The following is an 18,088-nucleotide window of genomic DNA, read 5'->3' on the forward strand; positions in this document are numbered from 1 at the left end:
TCATCTAAATGTTTTGGGTTATACTGTTAGAAATATGTAATTCTATTTTATGGACAGGTCAACTAGTGGAAATATCACAGTCATTTGAATTGGTTTTCTTTATACTGGGTAGGGCTTATGTCTCTTTCTTTTTAAGGTTACTGAGGTATAATTGATATAAATTACAAAAAATTACACGTGTTGATGTATACATTTTGGTAAGTTTGGACATTAGCATACACCCATGATATTATTACCACAATCAAGGTACTAAACATATCCATCACCTCCAGCAATTTCCTTTTGTTCTTTTGTGTGCATTTGTGTGTGTCTGTGTAAGAACACTTGACATGAGAACTATCCTCAACATATTTTAAGTACCTCATACTGTGTTAACTGTATGCACTATGTTGTACAGCATATCTCTAGGACTTTTTCATCTTGCATAGTTTTTTAAGATTCTTTGCACATGCAAAATATGCCATAAGATATTGCAGTGGACAATGCACCTATTTTTAGGTCAACCTTGGCAAATCACACGAGAATCAATTGCATTAAGGAGAAAACTAGATTCCATATTTTATTCTTTGTCTTGTGTTTCTTCGCATTCAAATTCCTTGACATCTTCTTGGCTGCTGTAAGTAATGCAATTAGAAGTTGATGGCTGAGTGTAGTGCTTACTTTGTTAGATTTTGGGAGGCTTGTGTGATCATCATTTTCTTCAACATATGACACTTTGGAATCATCCACTGTAGTTTTTTGTTTGTTCATTTGTTTACAGTCAGGAACATCAAAGCCCTCTTCTACTTGTATTGACTTTTCTAGATAGGCTTGTACAGATACTTTCTCTTTGTGAAGACAGTTCTCACCAATTGTCCAGCATCTGTTGCAATGGAGTGGAAGGGAAGGATTCCTTTCATAAAGTATACTTCCAGTAGTCTACCAAGGAAATTTCAGCATCTTCTTCAAGTGAATATACTTCACTCTCTCCTGCCTGATTTACCTTGACATACCTTATCATCTTCCTCTGAGAGTTATTCTTCTTCACTAAGGTTACAGTCTTCTGAATTGAGATTCAGCTTCAAATTCTACAGCAATTTAATCTAAAACTGAATCCTGATCCAACCACCCAAATGTTCACGTACCCCAGAATCAAGATCCGGATTTGCTGGAATCTCTGGATTCCCTGCTCTTGATTCTTCACACTGTATCTCCCTTATAACACATAAAGTGAGGCTTTCATCAAAGAAAGAGAAATACTGTAAGATTTCGGGTGCTTTCTTTGTCATTCACCAGGTAATTCATCCAAATTTTTGCCGAGTCAGAAGTTCTCTTTTCTTCTTCTGAATTCTCAAAATGCTCTTAAATCCCAGGCCTGGGGATACATGAGCACCCTAGGTCCAAAGAAGGAGGCCCCTGACAGCAAAACAACCCAGCAAGACCTCAGTCAGAGGGCCCAGGGCTGCCCACCAGCTGGGCTTCTTGCTCTGTTTTCATCCCAGTCACTAAGGCTGCACAGGACCCAAGAGGAGCCCAGCTTGCTCAGGTCCCCTAGTGCATCTCCTGGGTATTTGTGCATGTGCACCCAGGCCATGCAGACTCTCAAATTTCCCCTTTAATTTTCAAAATCGTCCAGGTTTGGACACAAATTATTTTTTCATACCATGTAAGAATCATTGGTAAGTAGAAGCCAAGGAAAGGCAAGGGCCGGGTGCATAAAGGATAACCCAAAGGGGTGCAGAATTCATGGCCCAGCAATGAGGGAAAAATAGAGGGCTTGAGTAAGAATACTTATAAATAAGTGCATATTAATAAAACAGAATTGGATAAAAGCTAAAAAATCAAATTTAAGTCTTCACACACTATAGACAGCAGTCCAGTGGAACATCTGGGAACCTAATATGCAGCAAGCATCTAACATTCACAATGGTGAATAATTCCATGTGATGCTCCTCTGATTTAATTACCTTAAAGAGTCCAAGTTTGATTCCTTCCAAAAGTTAGCATCTATTGCAAGCCTAACGAGTTAAAAGTTTGAGCTGGAGAATAGAGCCATTACAAAATAAAAGTAATCAACCAACTCTTACAGATCTCCTAAAGCAATGATTCACACAGGATTTCACACAAAACTCCCATTAATGTTAATGAAATTGGGTAAGTTACAGGCTGAAACTCTCCCATACATTGATAGGTGAATAGTTCCCTGAGGTACTTACTTAGATGAGGGAACTTAATTTTCTCTCCACTAATCCTCTCTGGATGAAAAATACGAAATAATGCTTCACAAGTTAGGTTTCTTTTTAAAGTAGATGGCACAAATTCAGAATCATTGGTGTGAATTAATCAAAACCCTCATTAGGACATCGACTAGCTCATTTTCAGCCAATCAAACCATCTTCCATTCAGATACCAGTTGGCCAAAGTCTTAGAAGTCAGTCTTGTTTGTGACTCTGAAAGTAACCGATTAAGTCCATTCTATCTTGTTTTTTCAAGATTCTAGAAAAAAGGAACTGTGCAATTATGTGAGAGAACTAGTTGAAAAGAAATAGACATTCTTGATTGCCTTGGTATGAATTGAAGAGTTCAGCTGCTGATTTAATTAGCTGCCTAGGGAAGGAGAGATCATGAAATGTTGAGTTAGAAACAATATAAGATCATTCAAAGACTTATACAAGTGATAGTACAGTTATAATTAAGCTTCTGGGGCAGAAGTGGTTAGTGTGTGTGTGTGTGTGTGTGTGTGTGTGTGTGTGTGTGTGTGTGTTTCAGAATTAGCAACTTCCACTAGCATGTGAGTGTTTTTGCTCTATAATAATCATTATAATGTTTATTTGGTTGTGTACAGCTCTTGACTAGTGCAAAATAAATTGCCTATTCAACTTCTCATTTATTACAACTTCCCAGGATATAGGCAGGGCTGTGGTTACTGTATTACTTTACAACTGACAAAGTGAGGCTCAATTCAGTAAGTTATCTCATAGAAGAATAGTGGTAGGCCCACAAAACACATATTAAATCCGACAAATGTAAATAAAGCAAGTATGCTGATTTTGATGATGATAATGATGTCATAGAAAGTAAAGCTTCTTAAAATCCCATTTGGTCTACCCTTCTCTCTTTTACAACTGATATAATTGAGCCTCAAAATGCGAATTTTCTAAAAACCATCCCTAGGATCATAATGTCAGAAGAAATCTAGTATGTGGCTTTTTGGTTAATGATATCTAGAAAATTTCTTGAGTAAGGATAGATCCCTAAATACTAAAATATGTCTTTGATTTAATTATACATGAATGCATAAATAGTTGTTATATGCTGCTCGATGAAAAGTATCTGGTGGTTCTTGTTTTGACTAAGCCCTAAATTACATTGAATTTAAGCATCAGCAGACACTTTTTGGATAATTATATGGTTTTAAATAAATAAAAGAAAATTTGCTAATTTATTAGACATTAAGAATCAGTGCCACTACACACAGCATTTTAAAAATGACTAGTCTAAAATCCACAATTATAGTGAGAGATGTTTTAGTAATTGATAAAATAAGTAAAGTGAAACTCAGTGAGCAAGTGTAAGACATGAACAACAATACTATCAATTAACTTGACCTAACTGACCTTCATGGGACACAGGGAAAAACCCAACAGAATACATTTTTTTTTTCAAGTGCACACACACTCTTTACCAAGGTAGACCACTTGTGTGTAACAAAACTTCTAGACTGAAATTGCATAGCATATGTCCTCAGCCCACAAGGGAATGAAACTGGAAATCAATAGAAAATAATTGAAAATTTCTGAAATATTTGGATCTTTAAAAACATACTTCTGAATCAATCCTATGTCAAAGTAGAAAACAAACATGAAATTAGGAAATGTTTTGAATTAAATTAAAATGAAGCAACTTTTGGGCGCCTGGGTGGCTCTGTTGGTTTAACATCCAACTCTTGATGTTGGCTCAGGTCTTGAGCTAACATAAACAATCTTATGGTTTATGAGTTCCAGCCCTGCATTGGGCTCTGTGCTGATAGTGTGGAGCCTGCTTGGGATTCTGTCTCCCTCTCTCTCTCTCAGCTTCTGCCCTGCTTGTGCGTGTGCGCGCTCTCTCTCTCTCTCTCTCTCTCTCTCTCTCTCTCTCAAAATGGATGAATATAAACTTTAAAAAATAAAAATAAAATGAATCAATTTTTATGTGATGCAGCTTAAGCATTGCTTAAAAATGATAGCATTAGGGAAAAAATGCCTCAAACTAATCTTTGAAGATTCAACCTAAGAAATAAAACAAATTTTAAAAAAAGTGAATTAAATTTAAAAGAAAAAGAAGAAAGGAAAGAAGAACAAAAATCAGTGAAACTGAAAATATTAAAGATAGAAAATTATTAGAACCCCAAAATTACTAGAACCCAAACTGGTCATTTAAAATATTAATAATAAAATTGATAAAACTCTGGTCAAACTGATTAAGGAAAAAAGAGTACAGACATAAATTACCAATATCAAGAACAGAAGAGGGGGCATCACTTCAGGTCCTACAGACACTAAAAGTATAAAGTAACCTGAAGAACAATATTATGACTATTAATTTGATAAGTCAGCTTAAGTGGACAGATTCTTTAAGAGAAATAGCTAAAACAGATGAATTTTATTTTAAGTTATATTTCAATAACCATAACCAAAAATAAATAAATAGATTGGGTTACATAGGAAAGGAGACAGAGTGTGCTACTGGTATAACAATCATCAATGTGTTTTATTTAATTGTTTTGTTTTTATACCTCAGCCTAACATTTTTGGCAACAGTAAGATCTACAGTGGTACTTGAAGTTTAATCTCTTACTATCTGAGAACACATTTATTTTCACACTCTCTCCTTCCCCCAGTTTTCTTTAACAGAACTTGTACTTAAAACAATGCTCTTCCACATTTGAATGGTTTCTACTACAATAAAAACTCTTGGATTTAAGAAATAGAGGTAATAGTAGTTTGCCCTGGCTATAATGTGGTATTATATTGGGCTACTTTAAGTGTTTGTCTTAGTTTAAACCTTAGGGATTTGCCTAAATTGTATTTAACCTAGAGTCTACATGGACTCATGGATTTTGAGAGGTTTGAAATTACCACATTACTTTTTGCACCTCATCATAGTTGTGAGCTTTGTGTGCTGGTAGTCAATCACTGGTATAAAATAAAAATGCTTTCTAACATGAGCATTAAGTATTCATTAAGTTATTAATTCTCCGATAGATCCAGGAAGAGAAAAATAGATCAAGATAGTTTTTATTAGAGAGATAATAATAACATGATAGCTATAATTTATCGAACACTTGTATGTGCCAGCGTGCTATGCAATTTTCATTCATTACTTCCATTAATCCTTATAACATCATTAAGGCATGAGAATAATTCTCCTTGCATCACAAGGATCTGAGACTAACGACTAAGAAATAATCTGCCAAATAAATTAGCAAAACTTGAGGAAAAAAAATCCCCAGTGTTGGGAGTGGCTGTTGGGAAATGTATATACATTCCAACTTGCATGTAGGTGGAAGCTTAAATTAGTAAAAACTATTTTATTAAGTGATTTCTAATATCTACCAAGAATTGTACAAATGTTTATATTTTGCTAGCCTATCTGCCAACCTGGGAACATACTCTAAAGGAATGATTCAGTCTGTTGGAAAAAAAAACAAACACAAAAAACTTGGGGTTAATGACACTAATTTGAGCAATAGCCATAATGTTATTTTATTTACTTAACAATACTTATTTAGAAATTTAAAATATTTAATAATAGGTAATATTTAATAATAAGTAATACGGTATAGCCACCTGACTTTATATTAAATGCAATGTGCTATAAACATACATACATGTATGTATGCACGCATATATGTATATGTATAAAAATAAACACAGCTCTATATCTACATGTTCCTTGATTAAAACTATGTTCAAAGTATCATGCACAGACTAGCCTGAAATTGGCTAAGAAGTCTATTTGTAACATTTCCCACCACATAGGTTATATTTCTGCAACAGTGAGTTGCTTATAGTATACCAAATGAAACTGTGGCACGTGCCTTGATTCATAGCATTTCTTTTTCCCATAATGACCTTCCTATCCTTCCTGTCTTATGTTAGCCCAATTTATCCCTTAAAATAAAACCTGGGAGTCCCTTTTCCTCAGAATTTTTCTCTGCCTCCTTTTCATGAACACTTAAGTTTCCCCTAATTCATTTTATCCCAGAGTCTGAGACATTACTCTAAAACACTTTCCTTGTAGGCTTTGTAAGAGACTGCCATCTCCCTGGGGTCCCTTGTGAGCTCAAAGACTATTCCATTTCTTCTTTATATTCCTAGAGTCTAACAAGTCCTGGATGTGCAGGAGCATCATAAGTTTCTCTGAAACAGAAACTGTAGGATCTGAAGTGTAAGCAGTGCTTCTAGCATGATTATATTAAGAGAGTATTGTTCTCTATTTTTCAATTGCTCATAATTTGATACTGTAGTTATATTGGTTTTATAATGATCAAAAGTGCATTTAAGCAGGAAGCAAATACATATTCATGTCTACCTATAATAGTATCCATACCATCCTTCAACCAGCAAATTTTAGAAATACCTAGAGAAATTATGATATATTTCATGACAAACTTTAAATGTTGATATGAAATCTGGGGGCAAAATTGAAGAAAACCTATATAAAAAAGGAATGTGGCATGTCCATTGAGGTCCATTCTATTATGTGGTTGAGAAGTGTAGGAATGCATGAAAACTGCAAATAATTTAGTGAAAGTGTTGTCACAAAAACACGGTATATGTAACTGAGGACAGATCCAGCTAATAAAGCAAGCCAGGTGTCATAAAAAAAAATAAAACAAAAGAAGGAACTAATAAAGGATGACAGTCTGCAATATATAGATATTCCAAATATTTAGCATAATCATGCGATTTGAGTGCATCCTGGCCCACCATAGACATACGATACTACTTGGAATCTCTACAGTTGTGATTTCTGGGAGGTAAGGGAGCAATGACAGTTAGGAAATTATTTTAAATTTCCTGCAGATACTTAGTAAAACAAGCCTCTTAGGTTTACTGCCATCAGCAGAGACAGATGAGTAGCTATTTTTTGGCTTGAGGGGAGATCGGATTTAGGGAATGTATACTTACTAATTGATTGTTGGGCATTAGAAGAAGAACAAAGCATCAAACCCTGCGCAGGGCTACTGAGCTTCTCTGAGGTGGCACTTCTCTTTCAAAATACCAATAATAGGGTACCATCTGACACATAAAAAATTCTGGAGGCCAAAAAGTTTATTTAAGAAACACTATTGTGACACCCTAAATAAAGGAATCTCTAAGAAAAGAGAGCTGAAAAAGTAAGCCAGAAAAAAAAAATCACAGAACAAAGGGAGAGATAACTAAGTTAAAGCACAGACAGATAACTAAGCATACAACAGAACATCTTTGATCCTAAACACATATCCAGAAACCATCAAAGGCAAATGTTACAGGTAAAAGCAATAAAAAGGATTACCTCAAGAGGGAAGAAAAAGGCACATATTTAGATGCACTGTTAGAAGAGAAAACGAAACCAGGCAAGCAGTGAAAGATCTGAAAATTGAAAGGGAAAATCAAATCAGTGGCTTTTCTGCCTCATCCATCTGCCGGCATCCAGACAGCACACTTTGGAGTCCAATAGAGTGAAAACAAGATTGGGCAACTTCAGCAGAAACACATCCTCTCCATTTTTAAAATAATGAAAACGGTAACAGAGGCATGACCAGGAACCAAATGGAAGAAACGCCGGGAAATTGCACAGGGGACAGTCAGAGAGGCAGTGAAAGGGAGTTTATTCATTGGAAGGAAAATTCAGCATGGCTGGACCAGGCCACATGGATCAATGGCCTGGAAGAAATGGGTTGAGAAAAATGTGAATTGGCTAATGATCACATTTGGTCAAGCAAGAAAAAAGGTTCTGGGGCTGCTTAGGAAGAGGTGCATTGAGTTTTTGAAGTGATGTAATGAGACTGTTTAAATTCCCAATCATGGCACTCAGCATCCTCACCATCTACCCGCGGCATTACCCCCACGGCACTTCTCTGATTCCTTGGCATGGCCCTTCTGCCATTGTCACAGCTGCCTCTGGGAATAAATCCAGAGGCTCTTCTGTGGTTTAACAGGACCTATGTTGTCTGCAGCATACCTTCATGCCAGCCTCTGTCCTGTCATTCTTCCTGGTGTTTACTATGCTCCAGCCAGTCTACTTCCATGTAAACGTGAAGCTCATCCATCAAATCCATGTCTTTTTTTTTAAATATTTTTTTAACGTTTATTTATTTTTGAGACAGAGACAGAGCATGAATGGGGGAGGGGCAGAGAGAGAGGGAGACACAGAATCTGAAACAGGCTCCAGGCTCTGAGCCATCAGCCCAGAGCCTGACGCGGGGCTCGAACTCACAGACCATGAGATCGTGACCTGAGTTGAAGTCGGACGCTTAACCAACTGAGCCACCCAGGCGCCCCCAAATCCATGTCTTTACATACGTTATTCCCACTGAAAAAAGTTGTCTCCAGGTCTGCTCATCTGGATATCCTCTTACCAGAGAGGTTCCCCCAACTATACTACCTCCCCTTCACTCTCACATCACACTTTGAATCACTTTGTAAAATGTATCACCATTTGAGATAGGCATGTATAATTATTTGGTTACTTGTTTTTGTTTTATTTTTTTCTTTTTTTGAATGAACTCCCTCAAGAATATAAGCTCCAAGAAAGCAGAAACCTGGTTTGTTCACTGCTCAATCCTAAGCAACTGAAACAGTGACTACTGTTCTAGAGTGAGAATTCAGTAAATATCTCCTTAATTAAGGAGTTGATTGGCAGAAGACCATGGATCACTCCAGCCTTGAAGCAAGGATGAGGAAGAACAGATACAGATCGAGGCTCACACTGTTTCAAGAAAGGTGCTGAGTATGACATATACATTATTTCATTGACTCTTCCGTAAAATATAAGATAGTTATCATTATCCCCATTTTACAGATAACAAGGCTAACAACAATGAAATAACCAGTTGTGTAACTATTAAGAGGAAGAAATTTGTTTCAAATTGGATTCTGAATCCCATGTTCTACCCACTTCAACCATAGTGACCCTTCTTACCATTTCCCTCCATAATTTGCAACATCTTCCATGAAGCAGACTATAATAAACGTTTTTATTGAGTGACATCCTATCTAATCATCAATTAGACTTTTAAAAAGAAAAATACATTGACTCAAGATGCTTGGCTACCACTTTTATGCATCTATTCTATTTTTCTGACTAAGCAATAAGGACTTTTAGGGCAATATTCTTGGCTATTTCTTCTTTGCCTGCCCTGTGTCACCCCTGGCCATACTCTACTGCTGGTTCATCCATGAACCCTTGACCCCCACACCCTGCCTCCAAGCTCTTGGCCTCCTGTGCCCCCTGCCCTCTCTCCTACCCTGCCCTCCTAGGCATCCCTGCCCTGACTTGTAGTACAATTCTCTACACATCAAGAGATATCAGCCCAATAATAAGTCCTCATAAAAATAGTAGAAATTGCAGTAAATAAACTTTCTTATTCCAGATACATTCTTATTTAAATGATAATGGCTGGAAGAATGCATAGGACTGCAGAAGAATTGAGAGTGAGTGGCATTCTCAATTGCTTCATTTGTCCACTCTTGGTGACACAGCCTTACTCACAGCTCTGAGGTCATCTCCTTTTGAGAAACAATTCACCTTGTAGTTACAAGCATGTATCTCAGAGCAACACAAACCAGGGTTCACGTTCTATCACTTTCTAATTTACCTCTCTATTTTACCTGGGACTCTTTATCTCTAAAATGGCGTTCTTAAAATGCCTATTTCAAAAGATTCTTGTAAGGAATAATTAATCTGATTTATGTAGATTCCTTACCAAAAGGTCAGGTGTGTAGAAAATATTCGATAGCTACACTGTTCAAAATGGGTAGAAGTTCCAATCCCTATCCCTCTGGAGGGTTTACTCTACCAGGCTGTGGAGAAATTTCCTTTCTCCTTAGAAGACTGTCTCAGATTGGGGCCTGTGGGTGGCTAAGTTGGTTAAGCATCTGACTTCAGCTCAGGTCATGATCTCACATTCTGTGGGTTTGAGCCCTGCGTTGGGCTCTGTGCTGACAGCTCGGAGCTTGGAGCCTGCTTCTCATTCTGTGTCTCCTTGTTTCTCTGCCCCTCCCCTGCTTGCACTCTGTCTGTCTCTCTCAAAAATAAATAAACATTAAAAAAAATTAAAAGAAGAAAAGACCATCTAAGATTTCTCCAAACGATCTCAAGAGAATAAACATGTTTACTTGTTTTTATTATGAGACATTGCCTTCTGACTTCTGGCAAAGGCAGGCTTTTGTTTCTTCTTTTTTTTTTTCCAGAAGATTTGATACTGACATGAGTGAACAAATGAAAATGTTCTAATTTCAAGGGAAGCTTTTTGTGACCACTAGTTCCCTTGGTTGGCTTTTTTTTTTTTTTTTTTTTTACTTCCCAGCAATTTTTAAAATATGATTTTTTTTGGTTACAGCTATGTATAACTTCTCTGTCATTCATAGATTTCACATCCACAATATTGACAATTTGTAAATACGATGGATGCCTCTAGTTCTCACTGATAACTGGATCTGTGTTCCTTTGTTGAATAAGACAGAACTGAAGCTGTAAAGCAAACCAAAAATGCATTTCGAGTATTTAGGAATTTGAATCCAGGAGGCAAAAATTCAGGAGGAAACTGAAATGTGCTACAAGGAAGGAAGAGAAAGAGTTGATAAAGGCAAAAACCACAGGCTTATGGAAGTTGTTTTAATAGAATTATGATTGGCATAGGGAAAAACAGTTAATGTTGGTTTAGATAGAAGAGGTTACTATGCCAGCTGCTAGGTTGGAGTTGAGAGAAATAAGCCCCATTCTGAGAATTGCACCAGGATGTGGCAGTTGGGGTGGTTGGTACAGTCTAAAAGTTCATATTTCATCCAGGTGTGGACGTATATAAGACTAACGCCCCATTGGCTACCTAGCTCCATTTTAGAGCCTCTTGATGTTCCTGAATTCCTGATTTCATTTCAGATGTTTCTGTACAACTTCTAGTGCTCCTTCAGGGAGTCTGAAATCCCTGCCCCTGGCAGTTGGGTGGGGCCCTGTGAGAACCAATGAAATGTGAACAAAAACAAAAACAAAAAAACACGTGCTACTGGCTGACACCTTGAAGAATCCACCTGATTCTCTAATCTCTTCTTCCTCTGCCACAACAATGGCAGATAAAGCCTTGTCCTCACATGGTAGAACCAAAGGATAGAAGCAGCATGGGTTTTTGAGCTTTTGTGTGGTGATCAAGTGCCTTGCAGTAGTCTTCAGTCAACTTCACATAAATTGGGTTGGGGGATGGTGGTGGTGAAATACTTTTGTTGTTTTAAGTAAATGAAAGTAGAGTTTTTTGTTGTTGTTACCACAGTACATTCTAACAGGCATGTACAAGAAACTTAATTCAGGTTTGAATTACTTAAAACATGCACATTCCCAGAAGGGTCTGTAGTGTTGAGTTGTTCTTGGTGGGGGACTATCTGGGAATTAAATTCTTGGAATGTCCTACTGATAAGAGTGTGTTGCATGCCTGGAGTTTTGAAGGAAAGGATAGGCAGTTTGTTTACACAGTTTATGCAAACAGTGTGCATTATGGTGGGCATGTGCTTTCGTTTTGGAATTCTGCAGTTTTGGTAAGTTCAAGTCAGTCATAAAGGTATCGTGTGCTTTATGTGTGACCATCATCAAAGCTCTTAGGTTCAAACAAACTTCCCTGGGAGACAGCAGTTCACACATGTAGCTACCATTTTTAAAGCAGAAAAAATTAAGTGTCTCTTGATTGACTCTGTTGGGAGAAAATTCTGGGAAGCTTGCTCCTAGTTTCCTCTGGACTTTGCCTGATGCATCTGTTTTTGTTGATTTTGCTTTGCATCTTTTCATGGTAATAAGCTATAGCCAAGAGTATAATGACTTCTGAATTTGATGAGTCCTTTTAGTAAAACACAAAACCTGGAGATGATCTTGGGAACCACCAAGATACTTGCCTAATACAGAAAATTACTGCTGAAAGTGGGGTGCTCTCATAAGAAAAACTTCAAATGTGACATTGTTGTTACAGATGCCTAGAAATGTGGTGATTTATCATAAGTGGTGAACATTTGTTATATATGATAAAGTGGTAAAAATCTTAATTTTGGTAGGTAGATCACGTAAACAATGAACTTGTCCTCTTAACCTAAAAGCCTACAGAAAAGACTGGACGAAAGAATTTTACTAGCGTATTTTGAGTGAAGTTGGCCACATTTTATAGGACATTTCAAGAAAGTGATGAGTTCACGAAAGAATCGGCTTTAAAATGGTAGAACCATGAAGGTGACTGCTTTTGATCCCAAACTATTAGTGATTAACATTACAAAGACTTTGAATGTCAAAGCCTATAAAAACAGCTACACAACAATGATTAAATTAAAAACCTCCTTTCCTTTTGGTTAAAATTTCTCTTCAGAAAGAGAAACCCCCAATAAATTAATATCAATATTTAAAATATTTTTGGGTAAATATCAGGTTTATGGTGTAGCCTTTTCATCTACCATTAAAAACAGACTCAATAAGTCAATAAAAGTAAGGGGGCAAAAAAAAAAAAACCGTAATAAAATCAGAGAAAATACTGGACCTGAACACCTGTAAATATCTTTAAAGCAACTGGGGATTTGGTTCCTGGCAGATGGATCTGAATTGGTATACACAAAAATATGTATCTATATAGAATCTATTTATATCTATATCTATCTATATCTATACTATAGCTATAGCTATATCTTTATATATTCAAGTATATAAAAGCCCTGCTGTGTGTCTGTATGTTTACATAGTATGTGCTGCTAAAGAAACTTGTGGCCTAGATGGAAAAAGCCTGTCATTATTTGAGACCTAAAATTACCCTTCGCATTTGTCAAAAATATAGATTATGTTGAGCTACTCCAGGAATCACTTCTAACAATTCCTGGAACAATCCCTTCAACTCAGAAGTATAAAGACAATAGAAGTAAATGAAACATTACAGATTGGTATCAGACAGAGCAGGGTTTGAATTCAGGTTCCATTATGGACTCTCCATAAAACACTGGGCAATTTAAACAGGAATAATTATGATACCATTTCAGAAGGCTATTGTGAGGAGTGAATGCATGCAATTGCTTAGTATAATTTCTGTCACATAGAAAGCATCCAATAAATGTTAACATTCATTGCCAGAATGATCGCTTCCACAGGCAGGTAGTGGGTTGAGAAATTGTTAGAGTCTCTAAGAAGAGCGTATTCCCCCAAGTCCACTTCAGATACGGATGTGGAGGATAATGAGGGAGGTAGGTAAGGGAGAAAGATGCTTTTAGAAGTTGGAACTAGGAGGCCACTAAGAACACTGGACAGGGAACTTCTTCGGGGACAGCAGGATAAGAGCCTCATCAAGGAGTAGGTCTCTACTCTCAAGATAGGTCATTCACACCATGTTTGCCCACTGGAATTTAAGAATTTCTAAGGAACAATGACTGTTATGTATCTTTCATTTTTCCTTTCAGAATGAGAGTATTTATTAACATTATCCTGTCTATATTCTACCAGTATACTAAGTGTGAATGGGAAGGATTGGAGTTAGAGTTCATAAGTTTCCAGTCCAAGAAGAGCCACATCCATATCTGACAGACAGACTGTTATTGCACAACACCTAAACTTTAGAGCTGTTTTTTGACAAGGTTAGGGTGGCTTTCCTTGGCAAGGAGGTATATGTTTTGCAGGAAGGTTAAACTTAATATATTAGAACTGAAAGAGCTAACTGTAGCTCTTCTGTAAACTCAGAATTTACCAGTGCTCATCAGTATCCAGTTCTCCTTCCCTGCCTTTACTTAACAGGCACTGTTTTTCCCAATCTCCTTTCAGTGAAGTGAGACCATGTGACTTGTTCTGGCTAATAAAATGCATGTCTTTCAAGCACAGGCAGTGAAAATACCCCAAGGATTTTCCAATCTCATTATCCTGCAACTGCAGTTGTTATGAAGTAATGCTTGTGTTGTGATGGATGGCCAAGTCTCAAGAGGGCAGGGACCAGATGGATGAGCTTTACCACTGAGTTTCCTAGACCCAAGGCGAACTTTTTATAAACGAAAAAATTAGCCTTGTTTTGTAAAGCCAAAAATGATTTGTGTCTGTTAAAGCAGCATAACTTAGCTTATGCTGACTGAAACAGTGAACAGTGCTAAATATCTGTGACTTGAAATTGTTTGCAGTATTTCTAAGTGTGTAGTTAAATTTTTTTCTTCGGTGAAACTATATGTTGTTTATTGTCAATTTATCCTCCCAAGGGCCAGCTGCAGCATATTAAACATGGAAAGGGTGGTACAAGAGAAGTTCTAATTTAGGAAGTTTAGATTATAAAGTATTTCTTTCAGTTATGGCAATGAGTGCGGGTTTTTTAAAAAAGCAGTGGAAAGACACTGAAAAATATTAAGCAGAGGAGTGACATATGATATACATTTTATAAATATTCTGGGCCATGTGAAGTTTATAAATGGAAAAAAGGGTAGCAGTTGTAGTGTCTATTGTAGTTCTTTAAGAAAAACAAAAGATATGGTTTAAACTAGAGTGGTCACAGCACAGTTTGTGAGGTTAGTTTCGACTCCATATGTATTTTGTAGTTAGAAGCAATAAGATTTGCTGATTATGAAAGGAAATGCACTAAAAACTTATTTACCTTCAAGGAAATATAATTTTTAAAGAAGTGAAGAGACTATACAAACTTTTCTGTATTTGCAAAGCTAGAAATTTGCTAAGATCTTGGGATTTATCCCTTGTAAATGTCAAGGGTCTTATGCTATCTGCTTATTGTAGAAACTTGAAAAATACAGATGTACCCAAATGTCATTGAGAAGTGGGTATGAATTACATTTGTGTCACAATTCCATTTTTTTTTCTAGGCACTTACAGTTTAATCTCCTACTACATTTTCTTCCCCAGCACATAAAGAAACCTCCAAGTAGCCCCCAATCCAGTGCCCATTATCTCTGGAAGGACTCAAATGTATTCTTACCACATCTCTCCAAAGATTTCTGTAGTTCTTCCTCCTCTATTATTTTGCCTCCAGATCCTCAAATTACACCCCCCCCCCACACACACACACCACATACACATGTACAAACAAAAGCTCTTCAGAGAGTCTCAGGTCTGAGGCTTCTATAAATGTTGTCAAGGGATCACTAATATACATGACAACATTTTTTTAAATATTTATTTATTTTGAGAGAGAGTGCATAAGAAATGGAGGAGCAGAGAGAGAGGGAGAGAAAGAATCCCAAGTAGGCTCCATGTTGTCAGCACAGGCTCCGGTGTGGGGCTCGATCCCACAATCTGTGAGATCATGACCTGAGCCGAAACCAAGCATCAGATACTTAACCAACTGAACCACCGAGGCACCCCCATGACAAGATATTTTTATATGATAATTTAAATTTGTTCATAGGAAAAATCTTTTTTTTTCACCTTCTGTCACTTACATCTCACCTAAACTCTCTCAAGAAAGCAATCCATTTATAAGTAGGTCCTTACCACCATATTCATATTTATGGATTATAATTTTTCCTTTATTTTTGTTTTTATTACAATAATTAAGCCCACCATCATCTCTTTCTGGGTCTACTGAAATAGCCTCCTAACAGATATCCCTCCATCCAGCCTTGTTTATAACCAATTAATACTCCAGAATAAATCCACTGAAATGCTGACCCCTACCTGACAAAATCCAAATCCATTAAAATGCTTCTGCTCTATGGATAGATCCCAAGTTTCTCCAATATGCTTCTGGGAACATTTAAATTTTTTTAAGGTTTTCATTTATTTTTGAGAGAGAGAGAGAGAGACAGAGAGACAGAGAGACAGAGTGTGAGCTGGGGAAGGGCCAAGAGAGAGGGAGACACAGAATCTGAAGCAGGCTCCAGACTCTGAGCTGTCAGCACAGAGCCCAACACGGGGCTTGAACTCGTGAACTGTGAGATCATGACCTGGGCCAAAGTTGCATGCTCAACTGACTGAGCCACCCAGGTGCCCCTGCTTCTAGAAACATTTAGGACTTGCCACTTCCCTACTTCTAAAGACTCATCATTTTATTTGTTCCCCTAAATCACGCACTGGACAGTCCAATCTGAATACAATTCAGTTCCTCGAATGTGGCAGGCAGGGATCTGTCATCTCAGGGCCTTCGTGTGTTCCTGATCTTTGTGGGCATATATTGCTCATATCTCTTTAAGATCTGAGTCTTAATAGCTCTTGCTCTATAAGTCTTTTGACTTTGTCCTAAGCACGATTCCATATTCTTAATATGTAGTTTCCAAGTACCTTTCATTGCCCCATTATACCATTTAACACATTTGCATTGTTACTGCACTTTTTATCATCTGTTAGACCACACCTGACTCCACAAATACAGAGCATCTCCATTGCCTAGCACATAGTAGACACTTATGACAAATACTCACTGAAATTTTTGTGTTGCTAGCTCCTTGTACCCTGACTCCTCACTTGCCATTTGAATACAAGACAGTAAGTAACTAAATGTGTGCATTTTATGGAGAAGGCAAAATTATCCCCCTTAGACACTAATGGTGTATGTGTTCCCTCACCAGATGTCTCTGCTACACTGGGAGGCATATGGAAAAAAAGTTTAAAAAGCGGGGGGGGGGGGAATCCCTGAATATCTAATTAGTTTCCTTGCAACCTCCTATATATGCCTGGCAAATAGACAGATTGAAAGCATAATTAGGTGGAGAGATCAATAAATGATACAGATCTAGATGAGTGGGTAAATGATAGTTGTATTTGAAAGCATGACTGTGTGTACAGTTAGTTTTTTGATTTTTGTTTTTGAGCTTATTTTGCATGTTTTGTTTTTCTTTGTTATCCAGTGAACCTTTGCCATTGAATTAAAAATTGTTCTTAATGCCCACATGATATTCATATATATGTGATGCATGTCATTTTTTTAGACTTCATTTCAGTAACATATTATTTTCTTTTTTTTCTCATTATAAAAAATCCCCTAGCAAACATTCTGTCAGTATCTTCCCCTAAATCTGGATATAATATTAATCTTTCACACTTCTACGCTTCTTTTCTCTGGTCCTTTGTCTTTCCATGGGAGCTTCGAGATCTTTTGGTGCACCTAAACTGTGACTCACTTTCAGAAGCCAAGTTTCTTTTTAGGAAACTTCTCCAGCTGGTGTAGTACTATCTGAGCTATTGAGTTTGAAAACATCAATCCAGTGGAATTATGTGAACCTGAAAATTTATTTAAATGCCTCAAATGTTGGTTTCCTCATTCTTAGGACAATAATCACCCTACTATCTGTCCTACTGCTGCATAGCTATTGTTTTTTAATTATTTGCTTCTATGTTAAGGGAAAATATAAATAAATTCACTTTTTTTAAAAATTTTTTTAACATTATATTTATTTTTGAGACAGGGAGAGACAGAGCATGAACAGGGGAGGGTCAGAGAGAGGGAGACACAGAATCTGAAACAGGCTCCAGGCTTTGAGCTGTCAGCACAGAGCCCGATGTGGGGCTCGAACTCACGGACCGTGAGATCATGACCTGAGCCGAAGTTGGCCGCTTAACCGACTGAGCCACCCAGGCGCCCCTAAATAAATTCACTTTAATCATATTGTGTATATAAAAGTTGTTAAAAGTTTTTATTTTATTTGAAATGCTTTTCATGCCCTTTGTATCACTTGGATTGAGTTCAGATGCTTGATTCCTACACCGTGTGTTTGGATTATGTCCAGGGTCTGAGGCTTGGCATGCAAGGCTCTTCTCAGCTTTACTCCAAGTTACAGCTACAACCTCATTTTGTGTTTATTTTTCTGTGCCAGATGTACTTTCCTTCCCATGTTTTACAAATTTCAAGGTCCTTATAGCATGCAATGTCTTTCTACAAGCTCGTTCCTCTACTTGGAATGTCATCTACAATTCATTCTCCCCCACT

At 37.2% G+C, this 18,088-nt stretch overlaps 1 pseudogene; it reads right to left on the reverse strand.

Annotated features, from left to right (window-relative positions):
- Positions 1-415: 415 nt before the first annotated feature.
- The window catches only part of LOC102970123, a 97,819-nt pseudogene continuing 80,146 nt past the window's right edge, over positions 416-18,088 (reverse strand).

Source organism: Panthera tigris, chromosome A3, assembly GCF_018350195.1.
Source record: "Panthera tigris isolate Pti1 chromosome A3, P.tigris_Pti1_mat1.1, whole genome shotgun sequence".
Lineage (NCBI taxonomy): Eukaryota > Metazoa > Chordata > Mammalia > Carnivora > Felidae > Panthera > Panthera tigris.